Here is a 16,930-nt window from a genome sequence, read left to right on the forward strand (position 1 = left end):
CAGTAGCGATTTTTGGATTTTTCCCACTCACCATGTGGCAAGGATTGCACGATTTCAAGAATTCAAATTTTTGAGTATTTCAGAGTTCATTAACTTTAGCATCTCACCATGGGATGCTTGTGCTTAGACACTGTCACCAGCACTGCCCCACAGCCGCCACTAGAGGGACTAAGACCAAAGGAATCATCAAGCTTCTAGGTACAAAATTCACTTTCCTAGATTCCTACTTCAACACTATTAACATTTTTTTCCTTTGAAGCATATTTCTTTTATGCACTTTAAACTACTTTTAAAAATCCAAATCCTGCTGGAGTGTAGGAAATTAGAGTACTACTAACCATTATCCCCATAAAATAGCCACTTAATAATGTTAATAAGATTTTGTGTGTCCTTCCAGATATTTTCAATATATATACAAACATACGTATTATTCTTTTATTTAAACCCATGATTTGTCCCCTGACTACCATTCTGACTTCATCTCCTACCACTCTCTGCCTGCTCTACAGACTATATTCTAGATCTTCAAACTTGCCAACTTGTTCCATTCTCAAGACCTTTGCACTCGCTACATTATCTTCCTGGACTACTCTCTTCTCCCAGGTTATCCTCACTCAGGGGTTAGTTCATAGGTTGTTTCCTCAGAGAGATCTTCATGACACCCATCAAGTAACTATTCCCCAACCCAAGTCACTCCCCACCACCATGTTTTATTTTCTTCCATCACTGTTTGAAATTACCTTGTTTATTTATGTGCTTGCCTACCTACTCATTACTAAAATGTAATCTCCATGATAGCAGGAACCTTGGCTGCCTTATTTTCTTCCATATCACTAGTATCTAGAGCATAAATTAAGGACCTAAAAGTATTTGTTAATTGAATAAGTACATGAAAGAGTGCTGTACTTACTATTCTGTAACTTTTTAATTTCACTTAAAGTATCTTGAGATGATAAGGTTTATAGAGAATTCAGAACAAATGGAAGCATGTCCCCAAAAATGAAATAGATGGGAAAAATGAAAACTGGAAAACTAGAGAGGGGATGTAAAAAAAAAAAAAAAAAAAAAAGCGTCTTATATAAGTTGTATTTTACTTACTGTAGATAAGCTTATTCTTTTATTTCAGTCATATCCTTAATTTTTTAATTTAATTTATTCTGGTTAGATATTCAAAAGCCTCAAAAATAAAACAATGTAAGAGGTATTCAGTGGAAAGTCTGACATCCATTTCTGCCTAATAGCTACTTAGTTCCTACTCAACCAGGTAACCATTTATATTATATTAGTTTTTGTGTATCCTTCTTTATGCAAACACACACATAATATATATTTTTATTTATTTATGTATGTATTATTATTATTTTTTTTGCGGTACATGGGCCTCTCACTGTTGTGGCCTCTCCCGTTGCGGAGCACAGGCTCTGGACGCGCAGGCTCAGCGGCCATGGCTCACGGGCCCAGCCGCTCCGCGCGGCATGTGGGATCTTCCCGGACCAGGGCACGAACCCGTATCCCCTGCATCGGCAGGCAGACTCTCAACCACTGCGCCACCAGGGAAGCCCACATATATTTTTTTATTCTTATTTTCATCCCTTTTTTGCACAAAACAGTAGCATATTATATATATACTGTTCTGCACCTTCATTTTTTAACAGCTGCACGGTATTCATAATTTATATGGATCTATCATTTATTTTGCTCAATTGATTGACTTTTGGTTGTTTTCAATTTTTGTTATTGTAATCAATGTTTTGGTAATCATTTTTATGCTTGATAACTGTACAGTGGCATAAATTCCTGGGAGTGGAATGACTAAATCAATAGGTGTGTGTATGTGTATATATATACACCTACTGATACAGGTTCATATATATATAGAATCATGAAACGTCTTACCAGATTTCCCTCCAAGAAGGCTGCCTCAGTTTCTACTCCCACCAGCAGTGTACAAGAGCACCAACTTCCCCACACCCTCGCCAAGTCCTAAATATTATAGGCTTGAAAATGTTTGCCAATCTGATGGATGAAAAATGGTTGTTATTCTTATTTTCATTTCTCTAAGTATGCATGAAGTTGAATACCTTTTCATATTTTTAAAATAGCTTTATCGATGTAAGTTCACATAACCCTGTAATTCACCCACTTAAAGTATACAGTTGAATGGTTTTTAGTATATTCACAACCATCAACACAGTTGCACAGAGGTGCAACCATCACCACAGTTAATTTTATTTTTTTATTAATTTTTATTGGAGTATAGTTGATTTACAATGTTGTGTTAGTTTCTGCTGTACAGCAAAGTGAATCAGTTATACATACACATATATCTACTCTTTTAGATTCTATTCCCATATTCCCATTACAGAGTACTGAGTAGAGTTCCCTGTGCTATACAGTAGGTTCATATTAGTTATCTATTTTACATATAGTAGTGTGTATATGGCAATCCCAACCTCCTAATTTATCCCTACCCCCCCCACAGTCAATTTTAGAACATTTGTGTCACCTCAAAAAGAAACCCATATCCTATAGATGTCAGTCCCCATCCCTCCATTACCCCCAGACCTAAGAAACCACAAATCTACTTTCTCTATAGATTTGCGTTTTCTGGACATTGCATATAAATGGAATCATATAATGAGTAGGTTTTTGTGAGAGGCTTCTTCCACTTAGTATTAACGATTTTAAGATTCATCCGTGTTGTATCATGCTTTGGTACTTCATTCCCTTTTATGGCCAAATAATATTCCATGGTATGAATAAATATTTTTAAATCCATTTGTCATTTGATGGACATTTGTGTTGTTTCCACCATATATATATATTTTTAACAATATAGAATTTTAGAGTGGGCAAGGGCCCTAGAATTGTGACAATAAGACTACACTTAACAAATAGTCTCCTTAATTACTATAATTGAGAGTCGGTTCTGGTGGGTAAAACATTAGCCTAGGAAGCACATCACTAAAAATATCAACCTTACCACAGGAGGGTTCTCTGTGTAATTTTAATGTTTGTCTTCTTTGAGCCTTCGTTTCTGTATTAGCTCAGGCTGCCTTAACAAAATACCATACACTGGGTGGTTTAAACAACGGGAATTTATTTCTCACAGTTCTAGAGGCTGGGAAGTCTAAGATCAAGGTGCCAGCCAATTTCATTCCCTGGTAAGAGACTTCTCTCTTGCAGAGGACCACCTTCTCACTGTCCTCACCTGGCAGAAAGTGGGAGCACTGGTCTCTCTTCCTCTAATAAGAAGTCTTCCCATAAGGACATTAATCCCATCATGGGGATTACACTGTCATGACCTCATCTAAACCTAATTACCCGCTAAAGGCCCCACCTCCAAATACCATCACATTGAGTGTTAGGGTTTCATTGTATGATTTTGGGGGGACACAAACATTCAGTCCATAACAGTTTCCCAAATGTAAATTGACGTCTACCTACACTTCTACTAAGGAAGAATGAAATAGCATCAAGCTCTTTTAATTTCTTGGAGAAATGCTTACCACTACTGTGCTCTTTAAGAAAAAAAAGGAAGGGGAAGAAACTAATAAATATGATATCTTCTACATAGTTCCAGTGGAATATATACCTCAAATATCAATTATTCCCTGATAGTATGTCTACCGTTAAGGTTTTTTTTTAATAAATTTATTTATTTATTTGTTTTTGGCTGCGTTGGGTCTTCGTTTCTTCTCGAGGGCTTCCTCTAGTTGTGGCGAGCGGGGGCTACTCTTCGTTGCGGTGCGCGGGCTTCTCATTGCAGTGGCTTCTCTTTGCTGCGGAGCATGGGCTCTAGGTGCGCGGGCTTCAGTAGTTGTGGCTCGCGGGCTCTAGAGCGCAGGCTCAGTAGTTGTGGCTCGAAGGCTCTAGAGCGCAGGCTCAGTAGTTGCGGCGCACAGGCTTAGTTGCTCCGCGGCATGTGGGATCTTCCTGGACCAGGGCTCGAACCCATGTCCCCTGCATTGGCAGGCAGATTCTTAACCACTGTGCCACCAGGGAAGTCCCATACCATTAAGTTTTTATCACAGACTAAAGCAAGCAGTCTGACATAAATAGATAATTTTCTAAGTAAGGTAATTTAAATGCAGTAAGCTTTTACCTGTATGATAGTCTATGAAGTATCACAAAATGAGGAACCACAGGCCATGCCTACTAGATTCATAGAATTGTATTATAGTGTTTCTCAACACATACTTTGGATAATACAGGGTTGAGACTGTGTCATACAATGCAAGACATTTAACATTCCTGGTGCTCTGAACTAATAACTGCTGATAGTGGTCTCCAATTATTGTGGAACTGTGGAAAATACCCCCATATATTTCCACGTGCTACATGGAGGAGAGGCAGTACTGATGAAATGTTCTAGTCCAGATCCTGCATTTTATAAATGAGATGGGTTACAGGTCCAGAGAAGTCAGCAAACTAGGTGATCTGACTTCTTCCCGAGTGTTCTTTCCATTGTTGTATATGACACACTCCTCACTCTCACTGTTCAAGATTAAAGAGGAGCAGTTCTCCTTCGGAATCCCACTCTTACCTGCCCACATCTTTCTTGCCTTTCTTCCCCATCTCTTTTTTTTTTTTTTTTATCATTTTGCAACTCAGTAGGTTCAAGAGTCAAATTAAACCATTTTATTCATTTATTTTATCAAATATTTATTGAACACCTAATATGTTTCAGGCTCTGGGCTACGAGCTGGGAATACAGTGGTGAACAAAACAGACATGGCCCCTACCCTTGTGGGTAAAGTGAAGGAGACAGACAGTTTTAAAGTAGAATAAATGCATGTAACCAAGATCCAGCATACCATGCAGCACAGACAAAATTTTTTAAAACAAGTATGTGTAAATATATAATTACTAACTGTGATAGTGACAGAAATGAAAACCTAAGGAGAACCTAATTTAGAATTGGGGCACCAGGGAATGCCTCTGAGAGGAGGTAATATTTAAGACAACGCCTGAAAGTGAGTAGGAGTTAACAGGGGAATACAGCTGAGCCAAGTCCCCGTCCCCAGGTAGGAAGGAGCTAGGAAGGGTAACCAGGCTCGCTAGATCACCATCATAGTAAGCACGGGAGAGAGTTGGGAGGCAGTGCTGGAGGATTAAGAGGGATACAGGCCCTTTCGGGACACAAGGAGAAATCTGGATTTTATTCCAAGAGTAGTAGGGAGCCATTAAAGATTTTCAACAGAGGATTTACATGATCCAATTTTGTGTTTTTAAAAAGATCACCGTGAAAAGAGTACCTGATGTGTAATTCCATTCCAATTAAGTTCAAGAACAGGCAAAACTGATCTAGGAAGGTGGAAATTGGAAGAGTGGTTGCTATGGGGAGAGGGGTAAAGGGCATAAAGAAATTTCCTGGGGTGATGGAAATTTTCCACATCTTGGAGTGGTGGTTACACAGGTGTTGTTTTCATTTACTAAAACTCATCAAAATGTAAGTTAATATTCGTGCATATCTGTATATACATTTTAACTTCATTGAAAAATAATGATCGAGGGACTTCCCTGGTGGTGCAGTGGTTAAGAATCCGCCTGCCTATGCAGGGGACACGGGTTCGATCCTTGGTCTGGGAAGATCCCACATGTGGTGGAGCAGCTAAGCCTGTGCGCCACAACTACTGAACCTGTGCTCTAGAGCCTTCGAGCCACAACTACTGAGCCCACGTGCCACAACTACTGAAGCCCATGCCCCTAGAACCTGTGCTCCGCAACTAGAGAAGCCACCGCAATGAGAAGCCCACATACCACAACAAAGAGTAGCCTCCACTGTAGCAACTAGAGAAAGCCCACGCAAAGCAACGAAGACCCAACGCAGCCATAAATAAATAAATTTATTTTTTAAAGAAAGAAAGAAAAACAGTGATCTGGAATTCCCTGGCAGTGCAGTGGTTAGGACTAGGCACTTTTGCTGCCAGAGCCAGGTTCACTCCCTGGTCAGGGAGCTAAGATCCTGCAAGCCTCTGGGGTGCCACCAAAAAAAAAAAAAAGAAAAAGGATGATCACTTCACTCTGACTGCAGTTACTTTGTGAAGCAGTTTCAAGTTCAAACTACATAAAATTGAGGTTATAGAAATTTGTTTAAAAGCCTGAAGACCCAGGACCACTAACTTAGAGACTCTCAGGCCTCAAAGTACTATTTAGTTCACTTAAAACTTCTGGGCTCTAAAAGAAAAAAGGGAGGAAGCCAACTAAGAAATTTGATCCTTCTACAGTAGCTTCTGTGGAATATATGCTCTAATTATCAATTATGCCCTGATATATCTACCTTTGAGTTCTTCTCACAGACTAAATCAAAGTTTGACTTAGAAATGTATTAACTTAAATGCAATGAGCATCTGCCTGGAAGGTTAAGAACTTGGTGTCCCAGCTGTCTCCAAAAGAGTCTTTCAGTAGGACTTCATTGTATACTGGAATCAGCTGAGCAGCTTTAAAAATTTTGATGCCTGGGTCCAACCCCCAGAGATTCTGATATAATCAGCCTGGGGTGCGGCCTCAGCATCCAGGTTTTTAAGAGCTCCCTAGAGAGAAGCCAAGGCTGAAAATCAGTGCTTGCCCAGTTCCACCTGGATTCCATTCCTCTATCTTTAAAATGACTCCCTTCAAAGATTCACTGAGCAGTTTTTGCATAATAAGGGCCCTAGAAACTGCCATCGCTTTCTATTGGATTATTTAAAGTAAACTTTAAGATGCTACATTAAAAAAAAAAAGATGCTACATTAAGATTTAGATTTCGGTACCTTCCCAGTCCCCAGGTCTCACACTGGTCTTAGTGCTGACCTGGAATCTACTGCCCTCCACCTCCCCACCCCGATTTTGGGACGTCTGCCCTCTGGATATAATCCTCCTATGGTTCAGTATCCGGTTCCCCTTGGCAATGCCCTGGGTTTGCTCTGGGGTGTGTTTTCTGATTGACCTTTTTCCAGCTCAGTGGTTAAACTTTTGTGTCTCCACATCCAGCTCCTTTTGGTCTGAGAGGGAAGGAATGTATGAGGGAAGAACAAACCTCCCCCCTCCCCGCTGTTCGCCCTGCAGGCTTAACAGGAGAGTGGGGAAGTGCAAACCCCAGTTTGATGGGCAGTACTGAGTGATTACATTCGGGCTTCAGGCAGAGCAAAACTGCCTCTTTCCGTCCCATTGTTTTTTCTTTTTTTTTCAGGTATATTGTTTGCCCCCCCCCCAACCTCCACCCACAAAAAGTCTTCCAAAAGTTGTTCAGGATTTTTGGAAACTGTCTCATTTCCACCACATGTGTACACTGCACCCTGAGAGTGAGTTCACTGCATTATTCATTTGTTTTTCCTGTTTATTTTCCTTTCCTTTTTTTTTTTGGTTTGATTTTTCTTTTTTGTTGTTTCAATACACGTTTGTTGCCCACCTACCAAGTGCCAGGTGACACATCTCTGAGTCCCGATGTTTAATTTACAAAATAAAGTGCTCTCCTTAAAACACATTCAATTGCGTTACAGTACTTTTCTTCCTTGGACAGAAAAGCAGATGCACTATTTGAGAATGTGAATTATAAAATGGTAAAATCCCGTGGTATAAGAATATTAATACATGTTCTAGTGAATGTGTAAATATGGAGAAAATGAACATTTTCCAAGTTAAAAAATTCACCAAGAATTATATGATTTCAAAGCTGGGGAACTGAGGCCATTGCAGATATTGTTGCTACCTGAGCTGCTAAACAAAAATCATTTCACCACAGACTTTTGTCAAATTAGTCTTGAAAAACATTTGAATTGATGGGAGATCTTCAGGAGGATAAATGTTGTTTAAAACAAAACGATCTTATGTCTGAGTTTTCTAAACGTGAGTCTATTTCCCCATCTGGACTGCCAGTTCCTAAAACTCAGGAACCTTCTTATCTCAACATCCCCTCCCCCAGTGAAACAGAATTTTTGCATGAGGTAGGTGTTCAACAAAACTCTGTTGGGGACTTAAAGGGAATGGTTCATTTCACATGGTAATATGCCTTTCTGAAATAATGAAGTTAAAAAATGGCTTTCAGGAAATATGTAACGGAGAATTACAAAGCAAGAAACTGACTGTGGTTATCCTGCCTTGTCCAGTTAGGACAGAAGTCTTCTGTCTCGGAGGACATTGGGACGCCATTGTCTACTGTTATATTACCTGCCTCTCCCAGTGAGTGCTAAGGGAGGGGAGGACTGGAAGAAATACAGGGAGGAGCCCGTATTCTAGGGTGAAGGTGTTCAAACTGCAGTACTAGAAGAATGTCCAGGGGTAAGTAGCTGTGTAGAATTTTTAAGAAATTCTGTACCCAGACCCTCAACTGTACCTTTCCATAGCATGACTCAGGCTATCCATCCCCTTTTTCCCTTCACAACAGCATTTCTCCTACCTTAAAGAAAAAAGACTCCTCATGTCCATCCTGAATGTTACTACAGTATAGCGATGTCCCAAGTGTGAGAACTTCTAAGATGCTGTACAAATCGACAATTGGAAATGTCCTCTCTAATGTTTAATCAAGATGCCATAAATCCTCCTTAGCTTCCAGCCTTCCCCAGACTTAAACATATTTCTGTTAAGGGTGCATCACTGATTTACAAATGGGGTGTTTCAGCCTTGGAATGTTCTAAAATAGTGTGGACAATGGGAGTGGTGGTGATTCTTATTTAACAGCCTCTTTTTTTTTAATTCTCCAACTATTGTCCAAGAATGCACTGCTCATAAAAGAAAGTCTGGGGGAAGCAAAGAGCGCTTCAGTAAGAAATAGTGAAAGGCTTAAAATAGCTTTTATTATGAATTTAAGTTTTAAAAATTCTCATCTATTACAGCACTAATCCTCAGGATGTGTCGTTAGCAGGAAAGAAAACACAGTTGGGTAGCTGAAGCAGTATAGGTTAGTAAGGCTAGTTCTTTTAAATGTAACTAGAAGGTTTCCGTGGAGTACCAAATCTTTCAAAAGTTTTTGACACTGGATTAAAACCCATAGATAAACATTTTAAGTAATTTCTTTTATATTCTGTGTGGAGTATTAAATATAATAATTACAGCATGTTTCATTAAGTCACACCCAAAATATTTATTACCTTAATACAGACCACCTGTTTTCTATATTGCATAAAAAGTTACCACTGGGGGGGGAGGGGGCTTCCCTGGTGGTGCAGTGGTTGAGAGTCCGCCTGCCGATGCAGGGGACACGGGTTCGTGCCCTGGTCCGGGAAGATCCCACATGCTGCGGAGTGGCTGGGCCCATGAGCCATGGCCGCTGAGCCTGCGCGTCCGGAGCCTGTGCTCCGCAACGGGAGAGGCCACAACAGTGAGAGGCCCGCGGACCGGGGGAAAAAAAAAAAAAAAAGTTACCACTGTTACCTGAAAACTAGGTTTGCTTCTTGATGGGTGTTGAGCCAAAAGACACAACCAAGCCAAAGAGCAGGAGAAGGAAGGATTTATTACTTGTAGTAAGCAAGGAGAACAACGGGGATCTTCCCCAAAGCAGTGTCTCCCTGAACAGGAAAATTGGGGAAGTTTTAAGCTAAGGGTACCTGTTTATTCATGAAGCGGTTTGGGCTGGTGTATGCATATTCATGAAGGGGCTTGAGCAGAAGAGAATTCAGCATAGAATTGGGGCAAAGGTTGCCAGAGTCCAAGGTTTAATTGATTGAAGTCACAAGGGTCAGAAAAGAACATCATCATTCCTTACATTCAGACCAGTTTGGGGTCTCAGCATCCTCCACCTGGGTGGGGGCCATAGTTCCTGCAGAACTCGAAGTTCTGTATCAGATTGTTATGTATATCCCTTGAGGAGGAACCAGCACTGTATTTATTGCTCATGTATTATTTCTTGACTGCTTTTCCTTTGTTCTTGCACTCCCTCATTTGTCTTAAGATCATTAATTACTGAGACCTGTTAAAGGGCAAGCGTTGTGGTCAGGAGGCAAAAAATGGCTTCTCTTATGTCAAGAAAGCCGTGCCTAGTTCTCTTTCTCTAGGGACCTCCTACCCTATCTGCTTATACCAGATAGGTGTAAGCTTACAAGCTCAAAGAACATACATTGACTGCACAGAGGGTCGGTATCCCTAACCCCTGTGTTTATTTATTTATTTTTTAAAAAACATTTATTTCTTGCATTGCTCTTTTTAGCCAACCCTTAATATTGCCCTGAAAGCTAGCTAATCTGCAGCTTATTTACTCTTTATGCGGGCCTCTCCCGTTGCAGAGCACAGGCTCCGGACGCGCAGGCTCAGTGGCCATGGCTCACGGGCCCAGCCGCTCCGCGGCATGTGGGATCTTCCCGGACCGGGGCACGAACCCGTGTTTCCTGCATCGGCAGGAGGACTCTCAACCACTGCGCCACCAGGGAAGCCTTTCTGCACCAACTTTTCCTCCGAAGGTCTGTGCTATTAGCATGGAACCTCACTTACTAATCTGAAGTTAGCCTGTTATATTTACCACTTAACCACAGAGAAATTTCTGCCACATGAAGTCTAGGAAAAATTGTTAGACTACAGCAGATCATTCTGATTTATACCATTATCTCTCAAGTATGGAGACATATTTCGAAAGAGAAAATACTGTTCAAGGGGCTTCCCATCATTAGGAATTGGAAGCCATTGAAGAAAATATTACTCATCTTAGTTTTCTCCGTTGGGTTTCTGACTCTTCCTTTGAGGCACTAGTACCAAAACTTAATTGGCTATGTGAAGTTATACAGTATTAATGATTACGAACTTTATGATTCATTCAAAAAACATTTATTGGGCTTCCCTGGTGGCACAGTGTTTGGGAGTCCGCCTGCTGATGCAGGAAACACGGGTTCGTGCCCCGGTCCGGGAAGATCCCACATGCCGCGGAGCTGCTGGGCCCGTGAGCCATGGCCACTGAGCCTGCGCGTCTGGAGCCTGTGCTCCGCAACGGGAGAGGCCACAGCAGTGAGAGGCCCGCCTACCGAATAAAACAAACAACAAAAACAACAACTAAACATTTATTGAGCTCCAGAGCAATATGCTAGGCATTGGGTGAAAATCTGAATCCAAAAGTGAAAAAAATAGGTGGTCGCTGACCTTACAGAATGGAAAAGAGGTTATATTCATTAAAGTTTTTGTGACATTATCGAATACTTACTTTTAAAATTCTATTAATTATACATTAAATATATTATTTACAGAAGTTTTCGTAGTATGTAAGTTGATCTTACAAAAATGTGATTAAATATTTTTTCTATTTATTCATTTTAATTTTATTTTTTATTGAGATATAACTGACATGTAACATATTAATTTCAGATGTACAACATAATGATTTGATATACGTATATACAGTTGACACTTGAGCAACACAGGCTTGAATTGCATGCGTCCATTTATGTGTGGATTTTTTTTAGTAAATATGTACTACAGTACTATACAATCTGAGGTTGGTTGAATCTGCAGATGCTGAACTGCAGAAATGGAGGGCCAACTGTAAAGTGGATTTTCAGTTGCAGGAGGTCAGTGCCCCTAACCCTCAAGTCGTTCAAGGGCTGACTGTATTGCAAAATCATCACCACAATAAGTCTAGTTAACATCCATCACTGCACATAGTTACAATTTTTTTTTCTTGTGATGAAAACTTTTAAGATCTACTCTCTTAGCAATACTTAAATATAGAATACACTATTACTAATGTAGGGGAGCAAAATTTGCCACCCCAAAATGTGTCTCTTTGGCATGAAGATTAGATTAGCCTTTTATTTTTAAGGCCCAAAAGCCGCAGGAAGAAACTTTGACCTTCCCCCTAACCTCTTAAAAGAATGTTCCAGGAAGGGAGCTATCACCAGTGATACTACAATACAAACTAGGTGTGGTAGATAGGGAGGAACCTAGCAAAATCCTAGTTAAAATTCCTCTCTGTGTCCCATTGTCTCTGCATGACCCAGCAAACATTTGTTTACCTAATATCTGCTTATGCATCTCCATGTAAATTTCCTTCCTCTCCTTTGAAGTCCCAAACCACTACCCCAATGCCCTCTTTTGTCTTTAGGTGAAGATGGTATTTAAGGTGAGGGTTTAGACCATTACTCAGTTTTCCTGGGTCTTTCCTGTGTACACATGTTCTAAAACTTTTGTTTGATTTTTCTCCTGTTAATCTGTCTCATGTCAATTTAATTGTTAGACCAGCCTGAAGAACTTAGAAGGGTAGAGGAAAACTCTTCCTCCCAGATACTAGCTATAGTCACCATTGCTGTACATTACATCTCCAGAACTTATTTATTTTGTAACTGGAAATTTGCACGTTTTGACCACCTTTAAAATCTTATTTGGCTGCTTTTAGTAATCTATTTTATATGTTTTTATAGTAGTTTAAAAAGTGTTATATAGTTTATATAGCTTATAAAGTGTTTTGATAACAGTTACATTGTACATTAACATAATTTTTGCTTGAGAAATGAAGACTTTTTCTGACAGAAAGTAAATTTGATTTTGCTGATTAGGTTGATAATGAGGACAAGCTTTACTATTTAGATTATGTGGTGGACATTTTCTAAACCTACACTGCCCAATAGAGTAACCACTAGCCACATGTGGCTATTGAGCTGTTTAACTGTGTCTAAGGTAACAGAAAATTTTTCATTTTAAATGTGAAAAGTAAAGCAATGTAAATTTTATGATCAAAAGTGTTTTGTTGTATTGAATTTAACAATATTTAATATTCTAGCCTTTATTAGATTAAACAAGGTACCTCTAATAGAAGAAAACTGGGTATAATTGGTAGTTAGTAAGTCTTGCTAACCTCGCAAAATGAAGAAATGAGTGACAAATCACTAAGTAACAAATCCTTTTGAAAGTCAGGTAGTTTCCAGTTCTTCCAAAAACCAAAGGAGAAACTAATCAAATTGACAGCTATTAAATCATTAAAAATAACTTTTGAAAATAGAAAATTATGTGATTTTTTGGCATATAACTAGGAAGAAGTTCAAAGCATTGGGTGACAGAGCAATAACAGAATTCCTTCCATTTACATCTACTTATATAAATGGAGAAGGTTTTTCAGAGATTATTGATGCTGGACCTGTCCCATGCTAATAATAACTAATATTCATTCACATATATTAAAATAATTTTTAAAAAATTTAAAACTCCCATTCATGTCATTAGGATAGCTCTTCCAACAAATTTTTTTCTTAATAATTATTTATCAGAACCATATTAATGTTGTTTTGATAAGTTGCATAATAATAATGGTAATAGTAACTCAATCCAGAAGAAATGTTTTTAACACTCAGGGGAATTTTTTAAACTAAATTTCAACTTAAATATATATTTTTATAGTACAGAAGTATGATATGTGATCCATAAAAGACTTTACAAGACTTCTGGTACTGACCTAGATGGAGTAAGCCCACTACACCCTATCTTTCCCAATGATTAGAACTAAAAACTCTGGACAAAAATACAAAAGGACTCTTTAAAAGTAAATAGTAGGGACTTCCCAGGTGGTCCCATAAGTGGGACTCCATGCTCCCAAAGCAGGGGGTCTGGGTTTGATCCCTGGTCAGGGAACTAGATCCCTCACGCATGCCGCAGCTAAGAGTCCACATGCTGCAACTAAGAAGAAGCCTGCATGCTGCAACTAAAAACATGCCACAACGAAAATCCCACATGCTACAGCTGAGACCCAGTGCAGCCAAAATAAATGAATAAATATTTTTTAAAAAGAAAAGGAAATAGCTTTAAAAAGTAAATAAATAAAAGTAAATAGTAGCAGGCAGATTGGGGAGGGGACCCAAAGATGAAGAAGGACACATATAGGAATGAGTTTCCCATATTTTTAATCTTTTATCTCCTGGCTTTGACCCAAAGATAGCCACAGCACATAACTGCACAGTTGTCACAGGCTTCAGAAACTCCTAGTGAAATGCTATATTTCTGGTCAGAAGACCATGAAAGGGAGTTCCTACAAGCAGGAGAATGTGGAGGAAATATCCTTTTTTTTTTCCTCTTCTGGCCCTACCACAAGCACAGCCCCAGTCACAGAGCTATACTGTGGTGGCAGTAGCATAGGAATTTAAAATCCCAACAAGAAACCTATCTTTTAGGCCAGAAGAACTGAGATAAATGGACCCTGTGATCTGAAAAGTGTCAGGGGAATCCGCATTATTTCTTCTCTCTTTTATTTCACTGCTTTGCCCAAAAGTTGGCCCCAATCATGCAGAACTCTGTGGCAGCCTGGCAACTAAAACTCCAAGAAAAAAACTAATCTTTCTAGTGAGAAAACGGAGAAAAGGGGACTTCTCTGGTGGCCCAGTGGTTAAGATTCTGCGCTTCCACTGCAGGGGGCACAGGTTCAATCTCTGGTCAGGGAACTAAGATCCCACATGCTGCATGGTGTGGCAAAAAAAAGAAAAAGAAAAGAAAACTGAGACAAGGGGACCCTGGTAGCTAGAGAGTGTGGGGAAAATCTGGAGAGGAGAGAGCTGGAGAAGGAAATTCCCTAATTCTGATCAATGAAAGTAATAAACCTCTGGCCAGAATGACCAAGAAAAAAAAAGGACAAGACAAAAATTACCAATATCTGGACTTCCCTGGTGGTCCAGTGGGTAAGACTCTGTGCTCCCAATGCAGGGGGCCTGGGTTCCATGCCTGGTTGGGGAACTAGATCCCACATGCATGCCGAAGCGAAGAGTTCATGTGCTGCAACTAAGAAGTTCACATGCCCCAACTAAGAAGTCCGCATGCCACAGCTAAGACCCAGCACAGCCAAAATAAATGAATAAATAAATATTTTTAAAAGGAACAAATTACCAATATTAGGAATGAAAGAGGAGGTATTACTGCAGACCCTACAGACATCTAAAAGATAATAATAATACAGTCAGGGACTTCCCTGGTGGTGCAGTTGTTAAGAATCTGCCTGCCAATGCAGGGGACATGGGTTTGAGCCCTGGTCTGGGAAGATCCCACATGCAGCAGAGTAACTAAGCCCGTGCACCACAACTACTGAGCCTGTGTTCTAGAGCCCACGAGCCACAACTGCTGAGCCTGTGTGCCACAACTACTGAGTCCGCATGCCACAACTACTGAAGCCCGTGCGCTTAGAGCCCATGCTCCGCAACAAGAGAAGCCACTGCAATGAGAAACCCATGCACCACAACAAAGAGTAGCCCCTGCTCACCACAGCTAGAGAAAGCCTATGTGCAGCAACAAAGACCAAATGCAGCCAAAAATTAATAAATAAATATATTAAAATAATAATACAGTCATGCCTCGTTTTATCACTCTTCAGTTTATTTCACTTCACAGACTTTGCGTTTTTTACAAATTGAAGATCTGTGGCAACCCTGCATTTTCAGAAGACGGTTAACATTTTATTTATTTATTTATTTTAAAATTTTTATTTATTTATTTATTTGGTTGTGCCAGGTCTTAGTTGCAGCTCACGCACGGGCTCCTTAGTTGCAGCTCACTGGCTCCTTAGTTGTGGCTCACCACCTCCTCAGTTGTGGCATGCTAACTCTTAGCTGTGGCATGCATGTGGGATCTTGTTCTCTGGCCAGGGATCAAACCTGGGCCCCCTGCATTGGGAGTACAGAATCTTAACCACTGCGCCACCAGAGAAGTCCCGGTTAGCATTTTTTAGCAATAAATATTTCTTAAGTAAGATCTGTACATTTTTTTTCAGACATCACTTACTAGGCTATAGTATAGTGTAAACATAACACCTTTTATATGCACAGGGAAACCAAAAAATTTACGTGACTCACTTTATTGCATTTTTCACTTTATCATGGTGGTCTAGAACCAAAGCCAAAATATATCCGAGGTGTCACTGTACTCCAAATAAGTCTAGTCCCGTTAATTAAATTACTTAGAAGAAAGGGACCAATTCTTTGAAGGATTAAAAAGTACCAAAACTCACACAAGAAGAAATAGATAACCTTCTTAGTTCTAGACCTATTGAAGAAACTGAATTTGTAGTTAAAAGTCCTCCAACAGGGCTTCCCTGGTGGCACAGTGGTTGAGAATCTGCCTGCCAATGCCGAGGACATGGGTTTGATCTCTGGTCTGGGAAGATCCCACATGCCATGGAGCAACTAAGCCCATGTGCCACAACTACTGGCCTGTGCTCTAGAGTCCACAAGCCACAACTACTGAAGCCCGCGTGGGCCTAGAGCCCATGCTCCACAACAAGAGAAACCACCACAATAAGAAGCCCATACACCACAATGAAGGGTAGCCCCCGCTCGCCGTAACTAAAAAGAAAGCCCGCACGCAGCAATGAAGATCCAACGCAGCCAAAAATAAATAAATAAATAAATAAATAAATAAATAAATAAATAAATAAATGTTTAAAAAAATCCTCCAACAAAGAAAACTCCAGACTACCAACATTTAAGGAAGAAATAATACCAGAAAATAGAAGAGACGAGAACACTTTCCAACTCATTTTGGGAAGTCTACATTACCCTGAGTCCCAAACCAGAGAAAGCTATTAGAACAAATTAAAACTACAGATGAGTACCACTAACATAGATGCAGCAATCTTTTACAAAATGTTAGCAAAATGAATCCAGTGGAAGTTATCCTGGGAATGCAAGGCTGGCTCAATATTCAAAAATCAATCAGTGTAACTCACTGTTTCAAGAGACTAAGGAAGAAAAACCATATGATCATCTCAATAGGTGCAGAAAAAGCATTTAAGAAAATTCAGGGACTTCCCTGGTGGTCCAGTGGGTAAGACTCCACACTCCCAATGCAGGGGGACTGAGTTCGATCCCTGGTCGGGGAACTAGATCCCGCATGCTTGCCACAACTAACAGTTCACATGCCACAACTAAGAAGTCCGCATGCTGCAACTACAAAGTAACCCGCATACCACAACAAAGATCCCACGTGCTGCACCTGAGACCCGGCACAGACAAAAATAAATAAATAAATATTTTTAAAAAAGCTTTGGGAACAAAAAAAG

The sequence above is a fragment of the Orcinus orca genome, chromosome 14 (assembly GCF_937001465.1).
Source record: "Orcinus orca chromosome 14, mOrcOrc1.1, whole genome shotgun sequence".
Classification (NCBI taxonomy): Eukaryota; Metazoa; Chordata; class Mammalia; order Artiodactyla; family Delphinidae; genus Orcinus; species Orcinus orca.